The sequence below is a fragment of the Leguminivora glycinivorella genome, chromosome 14 (genome assembly GCF_023078275.1).
Source record: "Leguminivora glycinivorella isolate SPB_JAAS2020 chromosome 14, LegGlyc_1.1, whole genome shotgun sequence".
Classification (NCBI taxonomy): domain Eukaryota; kingdom Metazoa; phylum Arthropoda; class Insecta; order Lepidoptera; family Tortricidae; genus Leguminivora; species Leguminivora glycinivorella.
The window spans coordinates 18554768-18572937 of record NC_062984.1 but is presented as its reverse complement, the minus strand read 5'-3'; the positions used below and the strand labels follow the sequence as shown (position 1 = coordinate 18572937).

Genomic DNA, 18170 nt, shown 5'->3' with positions numbered 1-18170 from the left:
AGCGAGAAACAGAAACCTCTGTAAGAGAGAGTCGTTTTTCCCTCATAGACCTCCGTAAGTGAGACTGCTACTTATCTATACCTCTATAAGCGACAGTCGAGCTTTATTTACAAATTTAACATGTGCTATTTTATGACTCATTCTTAACTTTCGTGGAACTTCCTACCATTGTTTTTGTATTCTCGTCAATATTGTTCCTATTCTATTTCGTGGAACTAAATAACTTTATTGTTGTTATTTTATCGCATTCTTTTCAAATGGACACGTGTGCCTGTGTACCGTCCTGTTTGTCAGACTTACTCAGTTTATAGTTTTCAATTGCGAAGGAAGCTTCGACGATTTCGTTCAAATTGACGACGACGTAACTACCGCTGGAGAACTAACCGACGACGATATCGTTAAGAATTGTGTGAACACCTGTATTGCTGGAAATGACAGTGAAGACGAGGCACAGATTCCGGAAACAGAAATAAAGATCATTCCAATGAAGCTAGCTTTAAATGCGTTGGAGACGGTGCATCAGTACTTTGAATACGCGGCGGTTGTTGATCAAGCAATATTTGACAAAATTTATGAGTTAGAGAAAAACATTCAAAATACAAAAACAGAAACCCAAACGAAATTGACGGATTTTTTTGAGTGCAAATAAGTTCTAAATAAAATAAAATTACATAGTACATAAATTTTTGTTTTGTTTTCGTAAGCATTTAAAAATATATACTTATGTACATAATATATATGTTGTGCATATCATGAACATAATTTTATCATAAGAAATATTTACTACATTCGTACTTGCTGTGACTTGTTATTGCTGCGTACCCCTATAAGAGAGAAACGCTACCCATGTACCTGCATTAGCGAGAAACTCGGGTTAGTGAGAAACCTCTATAAGCGAGAATGAGATTGTGCTCCCTTGAACTCTCGCTTATCCAGGTTTGACTGTATATATATATATATAAATTAAAACCGAAATAAATTACACATATGAAAGAAAAAGTGACCAAGGCCTCCAGTGCCTGAGGCTGGAATCGAACCAGCGTACCCTGCAATCGCGGCAGATGCCTATTTCCGCTCGGTCACCCAGGTCACAGCTGCTGAGGTCGAAATTATCTCTCATATGAGTAATCTATACAAGGACTCGTAGCGCCCTCTGACTATCCCTAGGGTAGAACGGTATGGTTCTTGCCCCCCATGTGAGCCAAACTCAGGTTGGTGTTGGTGTTGGTGGCACTGGAGGCCTTGGTCACTTTTTCTTTCATATGTGTAATTTATTTCGGTTTTAATTGAGTCAATAAAGTTGGATCACTTTTGCCAGTACATAACTACATACATGTGAATCAATAGAGAAGAATAAACTTAGAGGCACTGTGAGGAAACCGGTCTTATTCTAAGAAAACCCACTAACTGAGTAGAAGGGTCATATATTAAAGGATATCCAAAATTGCAAAGCTTGGGATTAGGTTCTAGATCTAGAATGGATAACGTATTCCTTGAGGAAACATTGTTTGGAAAGATGGTCTTACATTTTACATTTTGTGAACCGTTGTTGTAAACCTAGGTAGGAATACTTAGTTCGATTATATGGAGGCGGCTTTTGGAAAAAGAATTGTATGTGATTACATAGGGACTATCCAAATTGTGAATCTGTGCTCTAGAAACAAGATTGGAAACATTTCGCTTCCGCAAATAACCACAAACATTTAAGTCGCCTAGCATGACAGTTAGTAATTCGAAATCGCACCAGTTTCGGTATAGATTTGGTAATAATTTGTAATAATCCATCTGTTACGAGCAAACGCAACGCCATAACCTCCGTTGCGTGAATTGGTAAACCGTCGCTTTGTTTTAAACTTCTTACACAGTTCGGGTTCAATAAGACAATCGAAAAGTAAGTACTTAAATAAAACAAAACAATCGGGTCTGTGATCGGTTTATTGGTGTCGGTTTGTAATTAATACGGCTTCTTTCCAAATGTTGAACAAAACAGAGGAAAAGGGCGAAATGCAATTTTGCGTCGAAATAGAGGGAGCAAGGCAGTAAAGCTTATTTCGAGCTTGTTTCAGCATAAATACGTATGAAACTTCGTCTTTTAGGCTTCGTTGCTGGAATTACAGGAATTCTTATAGGCAAGTACTTACTGCGCCAAAATGAATATTTGAAAGCTTGACCAGCAGCAGAGGGCGCTGTTATTCTGATGTATGGGGTGACAGTTTTAGGCCGGCAACAGAGTCTTAAAATTCATAATCTGAATAAATCATAATCTTACAAAAATCAGATGGAGTGCACGGAGTTCCATACAATTTTGCGATTGTCCACACACACACACTCTTGTTTTTTCAGTAGTGACCCTGCCTCGCGGTCCCGGGTTCGAATCCCGGTAAGGGCATTTATTTCTGTGATGAGCACAGATATTTGTTCCTGAGTCATGGATGGTTTATATGTATATAAGTATTTATAATATTATATATATCGTAGTCTGAGTACCCACAACACAAGCCTTTTTGAGTTTACCGTGGATTTCAGTCAATATGTGTAAGAATGTTCTATGATATTTATTTATTTATTTTGAGGTTAAAATACTATATGCTTGTCCGTTTTATAAGAATAAAAAGCGCCTTTGTCAGTTGGTGTGGTTAAATAGTATTATTCAGTTTTAGGACATTCATCCATATGTAGAGCTAACAAAGCTTAAGTACATGTAGCTAAATGTGTAGAGCATTTACAATGTAAACCTAAGCTATTCTAAAATCAACATACAACTATTATTTATAAAAATATGTAATTTTCTTCTTTTTAGATTGATACTGAGTTAGCTTAGACTTATAGTAGTTTGTATAGAGAAAAACGCAAAAACCGCTGTTTACCAATGTCTGCATTAGCAATCAATTACTAATCAAAGAATGAAGCCACCAATAAATAAAGGTTTTATTGGAATTGTGAAAATTTGATGAAACGAGCAAGTTCGTGCCGCTCCGACGCGCTTTGCGACAACGACAACCGCAAAACGGCTAAAACAACTCCGATAGATTCACAGTTCATTACGCCGATTCGTCGTGGGGCGAGATGAGCAAATACTGATAATGAAATAGTGCTAGAATCAGACTAAGCTGAGTTGGCAATGACTTTGATGGCCCCGGCTGGGCACGGGTTAAGTAAACGTAATTTCATCGAAATGATCGAAGTTTGACGTGATACCTTTGGGCATTTTCGCGAAAAAAGATTCAAAAACTTTTTTTATATAACAGGTAAGTAAATTTAATGATTTTCCTACAAAGAATCATGAGCAAAGAGCTTTTCTTCTCAGAAGAAGATTCTTAGTAGGAAAATCGATCCTCGATCTAACTAGGTAAAAAAAAGCGTCCCAAAATTATTTTGCCCATTTTGTTACCATTTTTCAAACACTTTGTACAGCGGTTACAAAGTGGAAAGTATACAAAATAATAGAAAATTTTAGGGACCATTTTTTTGTTTCTTGTTTTTTGTCCTAGATCGAAAGGGCTCGTGATTCTGAGTAGGAAAAACATAAAATTTACCTACCTTAGATAATAGTTATTTGTTATACAAGGGGGCAAAGTTGTATTTTAACGACGAGTGTGGAATTGAAAAACGAGCAAGTGAAAGGATTCTATAGTTGAACCACGAGCGAAGCGAGTGGTTCGAGAATAGAATCCTGAACTTGCGAGTTTTTTAACACACGAGAAGTAAAATACATTTGCGCCCGAGTGTAACACAAAACTTTTCCCCTCACTATAGCGAGGAAACTAAAACGCAAAAAATGCGTTTATCACTGCTTCTAGTAGTTCCACAGGTGGTAAATCATCTTTATTACTAGCTTCACCTACTTTTATCAATTTTAAAGCAGTTAATTTGACTTTATTCAAGGTCAAATTACTTTACCCACTAGTGGATAAAATGCGTTTTTACTCGCTGGTATTAAAGGACAAAACACGTGTTTCCGAGCTAGTGAGGGGAAAAATATTTTTGGTGATTGTTCTCGCGAAAATGCCCCCCTCCTGAGTTAGACGTTTAATAGTAGTAGTAGTAGTAGTAATCACTTTATTGTGTACAACAGTTTATATACAATTTGTAGGAATAGAGATACAAAAACGAGCTTATCCCCATAAGGGATCTCTTCCAGCTAACCTTGAATAGTTATTTGTTTAACAAGGGGACAAAGTTGTTGTTTAACCGTACGTGCCAATATTGATATCCGGGCAAGCGAAACATTTCACTCGCGGTTCAAAAAGTGGAATCTTGAGCGTTGCGAGGATTTCAAGGCACTTATAGGTTAAACAAACTTTGCCACCGAGTGAAACACAAAATTTTTCACCACACCAACACGAACAAAATACTGACTGTAAAACATGAAAATAAATCAAATCCATCAATTTATTTAATATTTATTACCTAGGATTTGACGACCGGTCTGGTCTAGCGCGCAGTGACCCTGCCTGCTACGCCGCGGTCCCGGGTTCGAATCTCGGTAAGGGCATTTATTTGTTTGATGAGCACAGATATTTGTTCCTGAGTCATGGATGTTTTCTATGTATATAAGTATTTGTATATTATAAGTATAATTATATCGTTGTCTTGAGTACCCACAACACAAGCCTTCTTGAGCTTACCGCCAGACTGGATCAATTTGTGTAAGAATGTCCTATAATATTTATTTATTTTATATTTATAGGAAACTAGCTTTTACCCGCGGCTTCGCTCGCGTTAGAAAGAGACAAACAGTAGCCTATGTCACTCTCCATCCCTTCGACTATCTCCACTTAAAAAATCATGTCAATTCGTCGCTCCGTTTTGCCGTGAAAGACGGACAAACACACTACACACACACTTTCCCATTTATAATATAAGTATGGAAGAATGGACGAGTGTAATAAATTGTGAACTAGCTTATAATTATAGGGTGTGTATTTGATTGGGTGTTAACGAATGCGCCGGAGTGACTTTCGCGCCGAGAGCGTGCGCGTGTGGTCAACTTAATAGTTTTGTGTAGGCTTTCATCGCTCATTAACTTCATCATACTTAATTATGACAAAATTATATTACAGTGTTATACGTTTGCGGTTGCTTTAGTAGGTATTAGGTAATTATTATTTTCATAGGAAGTGTTGCTTTCTATTATATAATATTAATGGATTATCCCAGTTTTTATTCGTTCTTACTTCTGAATCGGAGTCTCCTGCCGTACAGACTCTATATCTAGCAGCCCCTTTAGCACAACTTGCCTTGTCGCGCGCGAGTCCATACATCAAGCGCGACTTCAAGTATGGACTCGCGCACGACAAGGCAAGTTGTGCTAAGGGGGCAGGTTCCAAGCCTTTCTCAGTTTAAACACAATGATTATTGACCAATAAAAGAATTTAATTTTCAGTTTCGTAGATAAGTAAACATTACAATCAATATGGTACCATATTACCCAGTAATACTTTAAAACTTTGTGTCTACAGTACACCTGTACCTGTGTGTACAGTACCTGTTGTTTACCTTTGTTCGTGTTTCTTCCTTGTTTTGTATTGTATTTTATCAAGGTGTGCAATAAAGAGTATTGTATTGTATTGTATTGTATTGTACACCTAAAACTGAACAACTTAAAAGATCTGCACTTAAAACTGGACGGTAATTTTAACTTTTACAAAGCTAGGCAAAGACGGGTATGTCGGGCATCCCAGGCAAAGAGACGTATAGTTTTTCGGCACAGTCAATAAGGGTCCCCCCACATCTAGCGTCTCGCGAGCATCGCGTCGGGCCAACTGTATGGGCAAAGCCTGACGCCGCGTCGACGCGGCGTCTTTTTCCACACAGTTGGCCCGACGCGACGCTCGCGAGACGCTAGATGTGGGGGGACCCTAATAAATACTTAATATAAGCATATTGAGTCCTCCTAAAGTCGGTATACCTAAATTTAAACTTAATGTAGACTTTTCACAACAAAACCGCGAAATCGATAGTACCACGTATCGGGAACCGATAAAATCAGCGCCGGCGCCGGTAAAAGTGCGCTCACGCATAACCAATCGCGCTCACTTTCTACAGCCGTGAACTTGCCCATGGTGAATGATCGCTATCACATTAGTTATCTAAAGAATGAGATGCCGAATAGTAAAACTTCGGATGATGATAGCTACGAGGAATCAAACAGAATATCACTACCCATCAAGGACATAATTGAATAACAAAATTCACGAGCCACCATCACTCACTACCTACTGAGTGAAATATCATATACTCATACTCACGCCTATATTCCCAAAAGGGGTAGACACTAGGCGGGCCACATGGAACTGCTGAAGTTTCAATGCCCTTTTTAGCAAGGAGTTGACAGAAAAGGGAATTGTGACATAGTCGTACTTAATATTGGTTGGTAAGAAAGTAATGAGCGAATCATAACCAATATTGTAATTTTTATTTAATTTATTATTTTAATCATTTATCAAAAATATAACGGCCTTCGTTATCTACTACTTGTCTCCATCGTTCTGGTAAAGAATGAATAGCATCGGCGAAGAAGTTCTTAGGTTTAGATTCAAAAAACTCAGCTATGTACTGTCGTAGATGGGCTTGATCATCGAACTTTTTTTCATTCAAGGCATTGCTTAGCGATCTGAACAATGCGTAATCCGTAGGTGCCAAGTCTGGAGAGTACGGTGGATGAGGTATCACTTTCCAACCTAGCTCCAATAGCTTTAGCCGAGTCACTTTTGCAATGTGTGGGCGAGCATTGTCGTGTAAGAAAAAACTTTAGCATGCTGTGGACGATTCTGACAGATTTTTTGGTTTAAATTTTCAAGCTGATTACAGTATACTGATGCGGTAACAGTCATTCCACTTGGTAGGAGTTCCCAGTGAATAATACCATGAATATCCCACCAAACGGACAGCATAACTTTTTTCGGGTGAGGCTCTGTTTTTGGTGCCTCTATTCCTTTTTCGTTTGGAGCTAGCTACTGACGTTTGCGTATGTGATTTATATATAAGACCCATTTTTCATCTCCAGTGATAAGATGGTCCAACCAGTTGAATGTGCGGCGAAAAGACAGAAGTTGTATGCAGATATCGGCACGGCAGTTTAGTTGATCTCTATCAAGTTCGTGCGGTATCCAAACACTGTATTTGTAGTTTTTTCCCAACTCGTGTAAATGTGTTTCTATGGTGACATGAGAGCAGCCTAACTCGGTAGCAAGAGTACGACTCGTTAGCGTCGGATCTCCTTCAATTAAGGTTTTTAATTTGGCTACATCAATCTTCACCGGTCGACCAGACTTAGGTTGATCTGATAATGAAAAGTCGCCACTACGAAACCGCTGGAACCATCGTTTCGCCGTGGCCTCAGACACAACTTCAGGAGCAACACGCTGACATATATTACGCACTGCTTCGGCGGCTGAATGGCCAGACTGAAATTCATATAGTAAGCAATGCCTTACATGCACTTTTAATTCGTCCATTTTCTTCCTTATATTAGCTCGGCGACAGCTAGTGAATGACTGACGAGAAACTGTGCGACTCGCCCTTTATATACTTTTGACCATAGAAGATTCTAGAACTCTCTCGAAATTTTTATGTGGAATTCAATCGATCGCTCATTACTTTCTTACCAACCCAATAGAAGTTGCTATTCCTTCGCCTACATGACAAATGAGCCCATTATCCCATAGTCTGCTTTTACCAGAGCAATGGGAAGAAAGGGTGGTGAAATTCTTCGCTTATCAGCAGACATCGGATTCCGTGGGGCGAAACTTCTTGACAGCTAGGGACTTCCTATATCGATAAACTCATTTATCGATACTAGTTCTATATACTAGTGACCGCCCCCAACATTGTGTGTTTTTTGTAACTATTGTTCTGAAGACCAGTATGAAATTCATTCATAGCGTCTAAAATAAATAGCGTCGAAATAAATTGTGACGAGTAAACTTTTAAAAACGCTTTCAAAAAAAGAAGAAGAAAATTGAGTTCTTATTTTATTATATATATATTTTTTTTATACTACGTCGGTGGCAAACAAGCATACGGTCCGGTGCGGTGGAAAGCGGTTACTGTAACCTATGGACGCCTGCAACTCAAACAGTGTCACATGCGCATACTCTTTTAAAAAAATAAAATTTATAAGCAAACCTTTGTGTGATCACTAGTATTTAGAACTAGTATCGATAAATGAGTTTATCGATATAGGAAGTCCCTAGCTGTCAAGAAGTTTCGCCCCACGGAATCCGATGTCTGCTTATCAGTATAGCAAGACATTGTGGCAATGTGTTTTCCTCGTTAGGTTGAAAGGTCAGATAATAGAAGTTTTCTAAAAAAATATTTCAATTCTTGACATGCGGAACTAAAGTCGTAGTGACCCCAACTTTAAGAAGATGATGACGATGGAATATGAAGTATGTAGGACTATGTCTTAATCTTTTTCCATAATAAAAAAAAATAAAACATTAAATATCGGACCCCAGGTTTCCGTGAGCCGCGGCGAATGCCAGGATAACGCAAGGAGGATGATGAGTTTACTTCAATTATATTCTGTGATATTGTCAACAATTATGAGTATGTAGGCCAAACAATGTTATCCATACTAATATTATAAATGGGAAAGTGTGTGTGTCTGTTTGTTTGTCCGTCTTTCACGGCAAAACGGAGTGGAGATAGTTGAAGAGATGGAGACTTGGAGAGTGACATAGGCTACTTTTTGTCTCTTTCTATCGCGAGCGAAGCCGCGGGTAAAAGCTAGTATGTCATAAAATTAATTATAATAAGTTGTTACATCCTCTCAGGGTTCATGTTTAACATATGTCATTTCGTTGTACAGTCACGGACTTTAATTGTTGATCCACTTCTAGGTATTTTTATACTGGAACGTCATAGCTTGAATATGGTTAAATGCGCCGTATAAAATGAACTAGAAATGGGTCAACAATTAAAGTCCGTGACCGTACATGATTTGCAAAATAAATGATTAAATGATGATAATATTAGTAGACGCTTTTGCTTCGTTAAAAGTTTACTATGTAGGATGTAAGTAACGTAAACGTATACCATATGTAACAAGCCCTTATTTAACACAGACGCGACGGGCGAAGCAGCATTAAAAGTGAGAGCGGCCACATAATACTCATTAGCTTGAACGCTTATATTAACGCGACAGACTGTGACTGAGCGAAACTTCCCGGGTATCGCCTTTGCTAGCTTCCTACTCGTGTCTACACGACATTCTCTCATGCGATGCACAGTCAATTGTTTTTGCAGTACCAATAGATTCTGTGCGGAATGTATAGGGTCCCATACATTTCACGACTCTCCTATTTCCGAACGGACTCTATAACTTTAACCAAAATTGTTATTTATAAGTATGGGGCCCAGGGAAAAACATAGACGGTATAAGCTGAGGTACAGGCAGGAATAAAGATGGCGGGACGACTGGAACGAAATCAGTCCAAATGGTGGGAAAATGAAGATAATAGGGTCGGCCGGTCGGGTAAAAAAATCGAGGGATCCTTTGCTCATCAGAATTAAAAATAGACTGACAAAAAGAAACGAATAGGGATTGATGACATAGAGAAAATACAACCAGTTTTCATGTTCGTTCAACAAGTTTTTTGGTTAAAATAGCGCCTACGTGCTCTTTGGTTCAAACAACAAGCTACTTGTCATTCGAATCGGCAATATATTTGAATCAACAAGTCTATTTTATAAAAACAACCTGACACATATTGTTTTAAACATACGTTTGGCTGATTCAAACGGATAAACCGCAACAAGTCGAACTTGTTAAATTCACAATGCAAATTTCTCTCAGTGTATCCATTAAGAGAAAAACTTTGTTAAATAAAATATCAACACGGAAGAATATTAAGTACGGTGAAACCCTAGTTATCCGGAACGGCTACGGTAATAGGAGTCGGGACTCCACCTTTTCGGACATTGCACATAATATAGTACTTAGTATAGAAAATTGCAAGAACGTAATGATATTTCTAATGTTTATCTGGTTACTGTACTGGTATACTGAATTTAGCTGTGTTACATTATCATTACTGATTAGTAACAAAAACAGAAATATGTTAAAAAAGAAATACAAAAACCAGAATCAAAAGACAGTAGACTGTCTCATTGCCGTAACCACTAACCACTTATTTGCGTGCATTATTGCCATAACTTAAATGATATGAGATAATTACCTACTTATAAATAAGTTACGTCTACGTGCAGAACTGCTATCAATCAATAGATCCTAAAAAGCGTCAATTATTTATTTATAAGTGAATAAAATTTCTAAACAATTGATGTAAGAATGTTAACAATCAGCTATTAAATGTTATTAAAGTTATAACGTGTTGTCAACTGGACAGTAGCCAATTTATTACTTATGTACTTAAAAAATTCGCGATTACTTAACAAATTAGTACATTCACTTTCATTGGCTTCGCGTTTTGACGCATCATGCAATTCATGCATGTCGCATGATCTGCGCGGCGCATGAGTGCTGCGCGACACGATATGCGCAGAACTTCCGCGTATATGCGTGAGTGGAAGTTAACTGACTTTTGACTTGGTTCGATTCGAAGCAACACAATTTAAAAAATATGTAAGTACATTGTGGAATTAAGAGGCTACAGGAGCGAAAATGCTAAAATGGAAAGGAGCCCCAATTTCATTTTTTTTGAATTTTAGTTAAATATACTAGTGTTATTAACTAGATTTATCGAAAGAAAATTGTCCCTACAGAACAACTCAGTTAAAAGATATTGCGAAAAAATCTTTAATCAATCATAACGAAATCTGAGAATCTGAGTAACAATGAAATAATCTGTGTCGGACCGTTTAGTTTTTTGGCTAATTGTTACCAATTTTGAATACCACACCTTTTATTGCGCCATAATCAATAAAGCCGTTTTTGGAAATTTTTGATGGGCTCTAGCGTCTTTAAAAATAAGAATATCAAAAAATCAAAACGGTCAGACATAGATAAAAATTATAATATTCTGTGTTGAAAAAATCATTGCTCTATCGTCAAAAACCAGGGAGGAAATAGTCGAGAGCGTTTGTATGGAGAATTGACCCCTCCTGTATCGTCTTAAGTCTCAAGAAGGGTTCGTTCACTACTTAAAATAACATTTAAAGTAACATAATAAGGGCATGGTAAAGGTAAAGCACGATGAGCTTTGGTTGGACCAACTCAAGCAAAAGCGACTCCGTAGAGCTGCTGGGCCAGCCCTGTTTGTGTAGCCGAATGCACAAACGCTCACGATAATATCTCTTTCGTAGCTATCTATCTCTATCGTTCTTGCGTATTGGCGCAACAGAGCCAGACTACATTTCTGCGGCGTTGCGCATCGCAGAAATGCCATTCGGCTACGGGGCCTGGAGTCAAGGCATATATGTGATCGACCATTAGCTTGTAGTGCTTGTACGTACAGCCATCACAACCGATGTAGACTGCCTCCTCAGGTCAGGATACCTCCTTAGTCGCTGAAACTATCATCTGCCAGATGCTGTGGCTGTGGCCAATGATGATGATGATGATTAAAGTGACAACCAAAATAAACAGCAAATAACCGAGTAACACCAGTTTCCGATATCGGGAGTAATAATACGATTTGGAAGTGTATAGTCTCTAAGAATGAACTTAAATCGCGTCAAGACTGTTATTTTTTAAACTACCGCTTAGGTACTTGGAAGCGCAATTTCATCCAATTCTTTTCTTGCTGACTGTATCATATCTACAAATATGGAGAGTTGAATAACATCTCTCAAGTCGCCTAACGTGTCCTTGCCTTGTTTCACCGGTTAAGGAAACGCGCGTCGGAAATGACTTTCTTCTCAACTATATGGTTTGTCGACGGTTCCTTGTAGAAATTCTGCGCTTTTATGGTGCGTTACAGATTAAAGCTTCCAGTTTTATTTTATAGATTTAGCCGTAATGGTTCCACTCTCTAGAATATCGATGTGAATACCTAGCTCTTTCTCTGTCGCACTTGTAAATTCGTACGTATGTGTGATAGGGATACAACATGTGGTTCGCGGTAGGCGCGGTATTGAACGAGCAGTGTTCGTAGAATTCATGCAACTCGGGTATTCCAATAAGTTAGATCAGAAATCTAGAGAAACTATGGGACATGTGTCATGTATGTAATTTGAGATATTTGGAGAAATCAGAAATGAATGGTAATTAAGTAATTGCCTAGTAAAAAATACTATGCCTTAAATATTATCTCCCTATTCAGCTATATGATTAGCTTTGCGTGGTTTTGCTATAAATACGTTGGACTGAAATAAAAAAAATGTGCTGGGACTTTTTAAACAAGGCAAAAATTAAAATGGAAATGAAAAATTTATTGATAACAATCCCAAAACAGTGGTTATTGTATGTTGTATTTTAATATGGGCTCAAGGTCTGAAATAAATGATATTTTATTTTATTTTTATTATTATAAATCTAACCGGAACGACACATTAATTGAAAATATTCATTGTCTCGCTCTAATAAGCACACTTTCTTCAGCCTTAAAACAAATTCGATCGAAACAATACGACCGCAAAGTTAACAAACCTTGCATTTTATGATTTCAAAACTAAGGATAGGCCCTAATGAGAACTAACACTAGAGAATTCGCCGTTAGAAGCGCTATGTGATGTTTCAGATAACAATTTGTAACTAATAACTTTTCCCGCCCATAAAAACTAATGAAAATGACTGACAGCTGTCATTTGGACCACCATCTACAGTGGCGCCAACTTGAGAGCACAACATCATCAGCTCTCGTTCCGACTAAACATTCTCGTTTGCTATTCCTTGGTGGAAAGCTACAACGCGATTGGTTGATCAATTGAATTTATTGATGGCAATTATTTACGTTAAACTGTACGATTGGCTCTCATTTGTTGATACTGTACTGACAGTACCTCTGGCACTCAAGCGGTGTGTCACTGATACTACTGTGCTGGCCATAATTCTTGGTGTCCTAAAGGCCCGTCCTTATGAATTAGTATAAAAGTCAATGGGTGAAAGCGATTACATATCGTGTGTGAAAAAAATATCGCGAAAGTTGTGTCATGCTGACGTCAGGAGGTTAGTGAATGAGATAAATTGGTAGCTAATTTTAATACTAGAGAGGCATAATAATATGGTATGATATTAGATACGTCTGTTTTTACCAAAACTTCGAAACGTGACGTGACCATGAAAATAGGCCGTGATATCAATTTATGGTTTCATTTTTTTACTATCCGTGTCTTCACATTTTTGAATGCGCTAAGCTAAAGGAAAATATTACTTTGAAAATATTACTTATACATTTCCTTGGTTTCCTTGTGCTAATAGATCTCTGCTAATTAATAGTGTCAGGCCTGTGGGACATCCCCCACAAAAAACAGCGATAACAGTTTAAGTATAGAAAAGTGTTTTAAAAAGGTTAGTGAGTCTGAGTTCTCGTTTGAAACTTTCAACCCGCAAATCGATGGGCATTTTTCGATCCATAATAGAAAATTGTTATTTACTACTCGTACCTACAATACACACATACAGGTATATATGTCGCAGTAAGATAGATAAAACCGTTATATAGTTATTACCCTAGGAATATAATTATGCGTCGTAACATAGTTAAACGAAAGCGATTAATTGCTATCTTACTAGGAATATAACTATAATACGATACTAGTTTATTCAAATAGTTATATGACTGGATTCAGTCTAGTGAAATGATTGTAGGCAGGAGTGTGGCGGTGCGGCAGAGGTATAGTTATAACCCTAGGGATATAATTATATGCCGTAACACGGTAACATAGCTAAACAAAAGCGATTCATAACCATCTTACTAGGAATATAATTATAATACGGTACTAGTTTAGTTATATAATTATATCACTGGATTAAACTTAGTCTAGGGATATAATTATAATACGTCTCTAAGTGGGACTGGAACCGGGTGTCCCGGTTCTTTATAGTTCTATACCAAAAAAAAAAATCAAAAGGAACCCTTATATCGCGACTCTGTCCATCCGTCTGTGTGTTTAGAGAGAATAAGCACATTGAATTGGAAATAATTAACAAATTCTTGCCCTAAACAATTCTTCACTGTGGTTTGTTTGTTTAACGCATATAATTATATCCCTAGGGTTATAACTATACCTCCGCCGCACCGCCGCACTCCTGTCTACAATCATTTCACTAAACTGAATCCAGTCATATAACTATTTGACTAAACTAGTAACGTATTATAGTTATATTCCTAGTAAGATAGCAATAAATCGCTTTCGTTTAACTATGTTACGACATATAATTATATCCCTAGGGTTATAACTATATAACGGCTTTATCTATCTTACTGCGACATATACATATTTAGGTTTCAATGGTCATTTTCTGTTTCTCTGATCCATTGGAGAAAATTGTTAATCTGTGGCAACTTTTGCTACAAATCCCGCAAATTTTACCAAAAATGCTACATCATTTTAAGTAAAAAAATTAAGGACCAATCCTGTCCTAGATTCAGGATAAGAAACCATTACCATCGGTTTTTTTATACCACGCCGGTGGCAAATAGGTATACGGCCCGCCCGATAGAAAGCGATCACCGTAACCTATGGACGCCTGCAACTCAAGGGGTGTCACATGCGCGTTGCCGACCCATTAGAAACTTGTACATTCCTTTTTTGAAGAACCCCATACTGTAGTCTGTAGTTCATCATGTAGTTTTGTAAGTAGGACCAAATGTGTTGATATTGTAGGTAGGTTAAAAGTTAATAAAACTGTTCTTTATCCAAGTCTTCATTAAGTACTACTGAATGTAGTCGCCATTAATATAGCACTGCAGTTTCCCCGGCCGTAGAAAGTGTGGGTGCATCCAGCAATCAAGTGAGAGTCGAGACTCGAACCCGGGCTTTCTAACCGAGGGCTACTGACATTAAAGCTTTGCTTTTCTATTGTGGGAATTATTGTATCAAGGTTGTAATAGAACGTATGAGGGTATGAGTAAATAATCAATGTGGCATGGGTGTTATCGATAAATAAATAAATAAATAAATATTGGGGACACCTTACACAGATCAACTTAGCCCCAAATTAAGCAAAGCTTGTATGTATGTATGTAAACACTTTATTGTACATAAGACAAGTTAGGACATATAAATACAGCTTGATGCTTGTACTATGGGTGCTAAGCGACGATATACATACTTAAATAGATAAATACATACTTATATACATAGAAAACATCCATGACTCAGGAACAAATATATAATAATAGGAATATCTGCGCTCATCACACATATAAATGCCCTTACCGGGATTCGAACCTAGAATCGCGGCTTAGCAGGCAGGGTCACTACCGACTGAGCCAGACCGGTCGTCAAAAATTTATGTAGGTATAGAAAAATCGATCAATAGTTTATGTAGGTATAGAAAAATCGATTTTTTCATGTGACAGCGTTCTATGTGAATGTAACTACCTAATAAGGCGTGCTTTGGTAATATTCGCGTCGCATTCTTATCCTATCTTTGTGTATACTTAAGCAGATGAATATCCAGACAAAAGTCACCAAAAATCGACAGTTTACATGTATACGTGGAGAGGTCCTTAAGGTAAATTGACCATACTGTAACACAATGACTGGGATGAAATTTCTGTGTAAGGAACTAAGTGTAACTGTAATAAAAGATTACAGGACAGATATTCAAGGCATCTTCACTAACTTCCCTCCGCACGCGACTTCTGCCACGAAACCATCGAAATATAAAACATTTCAAAAATTTGTAGTACTTAGATACGATTCTACACTGAGAGAAAATACAACCAGTTTTCATGTTCGTTCAACAAGTTTTTTGGTTAAAATAGCGCCTACGTGCTCTTTGGTTCAAACAACAAGCTACTTGTAATTTGAATCGGCAATATATTTGAATCAACAAGTCGATTTTATAAAAACTACCTGACACATATTGTTTTAAACATACGTTTGGCTGATTCAAACGGATAAACTGCAACACGTCGAACTTGTTAAATTCACAATGCAAATTTCTCTCAGTGTATTTATTTAAACAGAAATGTCAATATCGTCATTGATTCATCTTGTCTTATTTTTTATCATGGGTGATAATAATTTATCATCTTATGGCCGTAAACTCTTACGTCTCAGGAAAGTCATCAGTCATGACAGTCATGCTCCCTAATTATCTCAAGTGGATGACCATTTCCATACACAATGAATACATGGTGTCGTAACGTTCTCCTTTGCAGTACGCCCCATTCAAGGCGGAGTCGTTACTTTTTTTTAAGATTTTCGTTGCGTCATAAGTTCTTTACTTTAATGATTTTGTTGAATAATGATGAGTTTTTAAGAATTCGTTGCAACATTATTTAAGTTGGACTTATATTTTATACTTTTACGATCGAAAACTGAAGTAGGTGCTAGGGTGCTAGTCCGGTTTCCTCACGATGTTTTCCTTCACCGAAAAGCGACTGGCAAATATCAAATAACATTTCACACAAAAACTTAAAAACTCATTGGTAAGAGCTGGGTTCGAACCCGCGACCTCCGAATCGAAAGTCGCACGCTCTTTATCGTTAGGCCGTAGTAATTTATTGGCGTAATTTAGCTAAGTACATATTCAAATATAATCAAACAGTTTTTTTACTAAGTAGATTGATAAATTATAAACTGGAACACAAAGATATCATAAACCAAAGAAAAATCGACCAAGTCCAACGGTGGCCGTGCGGGAAACCGTCCTTCTGTGTGGCGATCGGGTGGTCTTGGAGTAAAGACGTTAGCCGCGTAAGCCGAAGTCATAAGCTCGTTTCCCGGGTCGGCCACCGGTGGATTTTGTCGCTTTTTCTTTGGTTTATGATACATAGCTGTTGTATAGGTTAGAGAAAAATATACGCGTTATATTTGCTATTATAGTTTTTATGGGATAAATGTTGCTATTATTCTTCTTTTCATGATAAACGAAGTCGTGACGACTTCTAAAGTGTAGGTGTTAAATGTAAAAAAACCGGCCAAGAGCGTGTCGGGCCACGCTCAGTGTAGGGTTCCGTAGTTTTCCGTATTTTTCTCAAAAACTACTGAACCTATCAAGTTCAAAATAATTTTCCTAGAAAGTCTTTATAAAGTTCTACTTTTGTGATTTTTTTCATATTTTTTAAACATATGGTTCAAAAGTTAGAGGGGGGGGGGACGCACTTTTTTTTCCTTTAGGAGCGATTATTTCCGAAAACATTAATATTATCAAAAAACGATCTTAGTAAGCCCTTATTCATTTTTAAATACCTATCCAACAATATATCACACGTTGGGGTTGGAATGAAAAAAAATATCAGCCCCCACTTTACATGTAGGGAGGGTACCCTAATAAAACATTTTTTTCCATTTTTTATTTTTGCACTTTGTTGGCGTGATTGATATACATATTGGTATCAAATTTCAGCTTTCTAGTGATTACGGTTACTGAGATTATCCGCGGACGGACGGACGGACGGACGGACGGACGGACGGACAGACAGACATGGCGAAACTATAAGGGTTCCTAGTTGACTACGGAACCCTAAAAATGTCCAAAGGCGTAAATTAATACATATTACGCTTGACTGAACAGTCATAACCAGTCGATAAGTTTTACATAACCGTACGTGACAATAGGAAGCACTTTCCTCTGTACTCTATGAGCATAGGCGTGACCATAGAGGCAGAGTATCGACTGCCGCGTCCGTGTTTGGTAATCATACATCGATAGATATGGACAGGTGCAATGCAATTGGGACCGTGCGCGACGACACGCCACGTGACAGGTGACCATTATGGTCAATATTGTCGCCGCTGTTAAGCGAGAAGTAAGTAAAAATTGTGAAAAAATTAATGAAATCTTGTGTTATTTTACTATATTAGACAATTTTGGACGACGGCGGTTACAACATTATCGCCAATAACATTAAAATTGTTGTTTTCAGTGAGAAATTAACAAACTGGTGACTAAAACGGGGTTTCGTGCCATCGCTCACGAAATCATTTTCCAACCTAAGACGATGAATAAAGACAAGAAATTGGTGCTAGCTGGGCATTTTATAGAGATTGAAGACTTTTTACACCATTTGTACCTATGTGCAATAAAGTATAAATAAATCATTGGCTTTTGAAATAGTTGATCAGTTCACTGCTATCCTGTCATT

General features: G+C 37.6%; 1 protein-coding gene across 1 annotated transcript in view; it reads right to left on the bottom strand.

Annotated features, from left to right (window-relative positions):
* Nucleotides 1-18170, bottom strand: part of LOC125233689 (peroxidasin-like) — a 51210-nt gene that overhangs the window by 12937 nt on the left and 20103 nt on the right. The gene's annotated exons all lie outside the window — the stretch shown is intronic.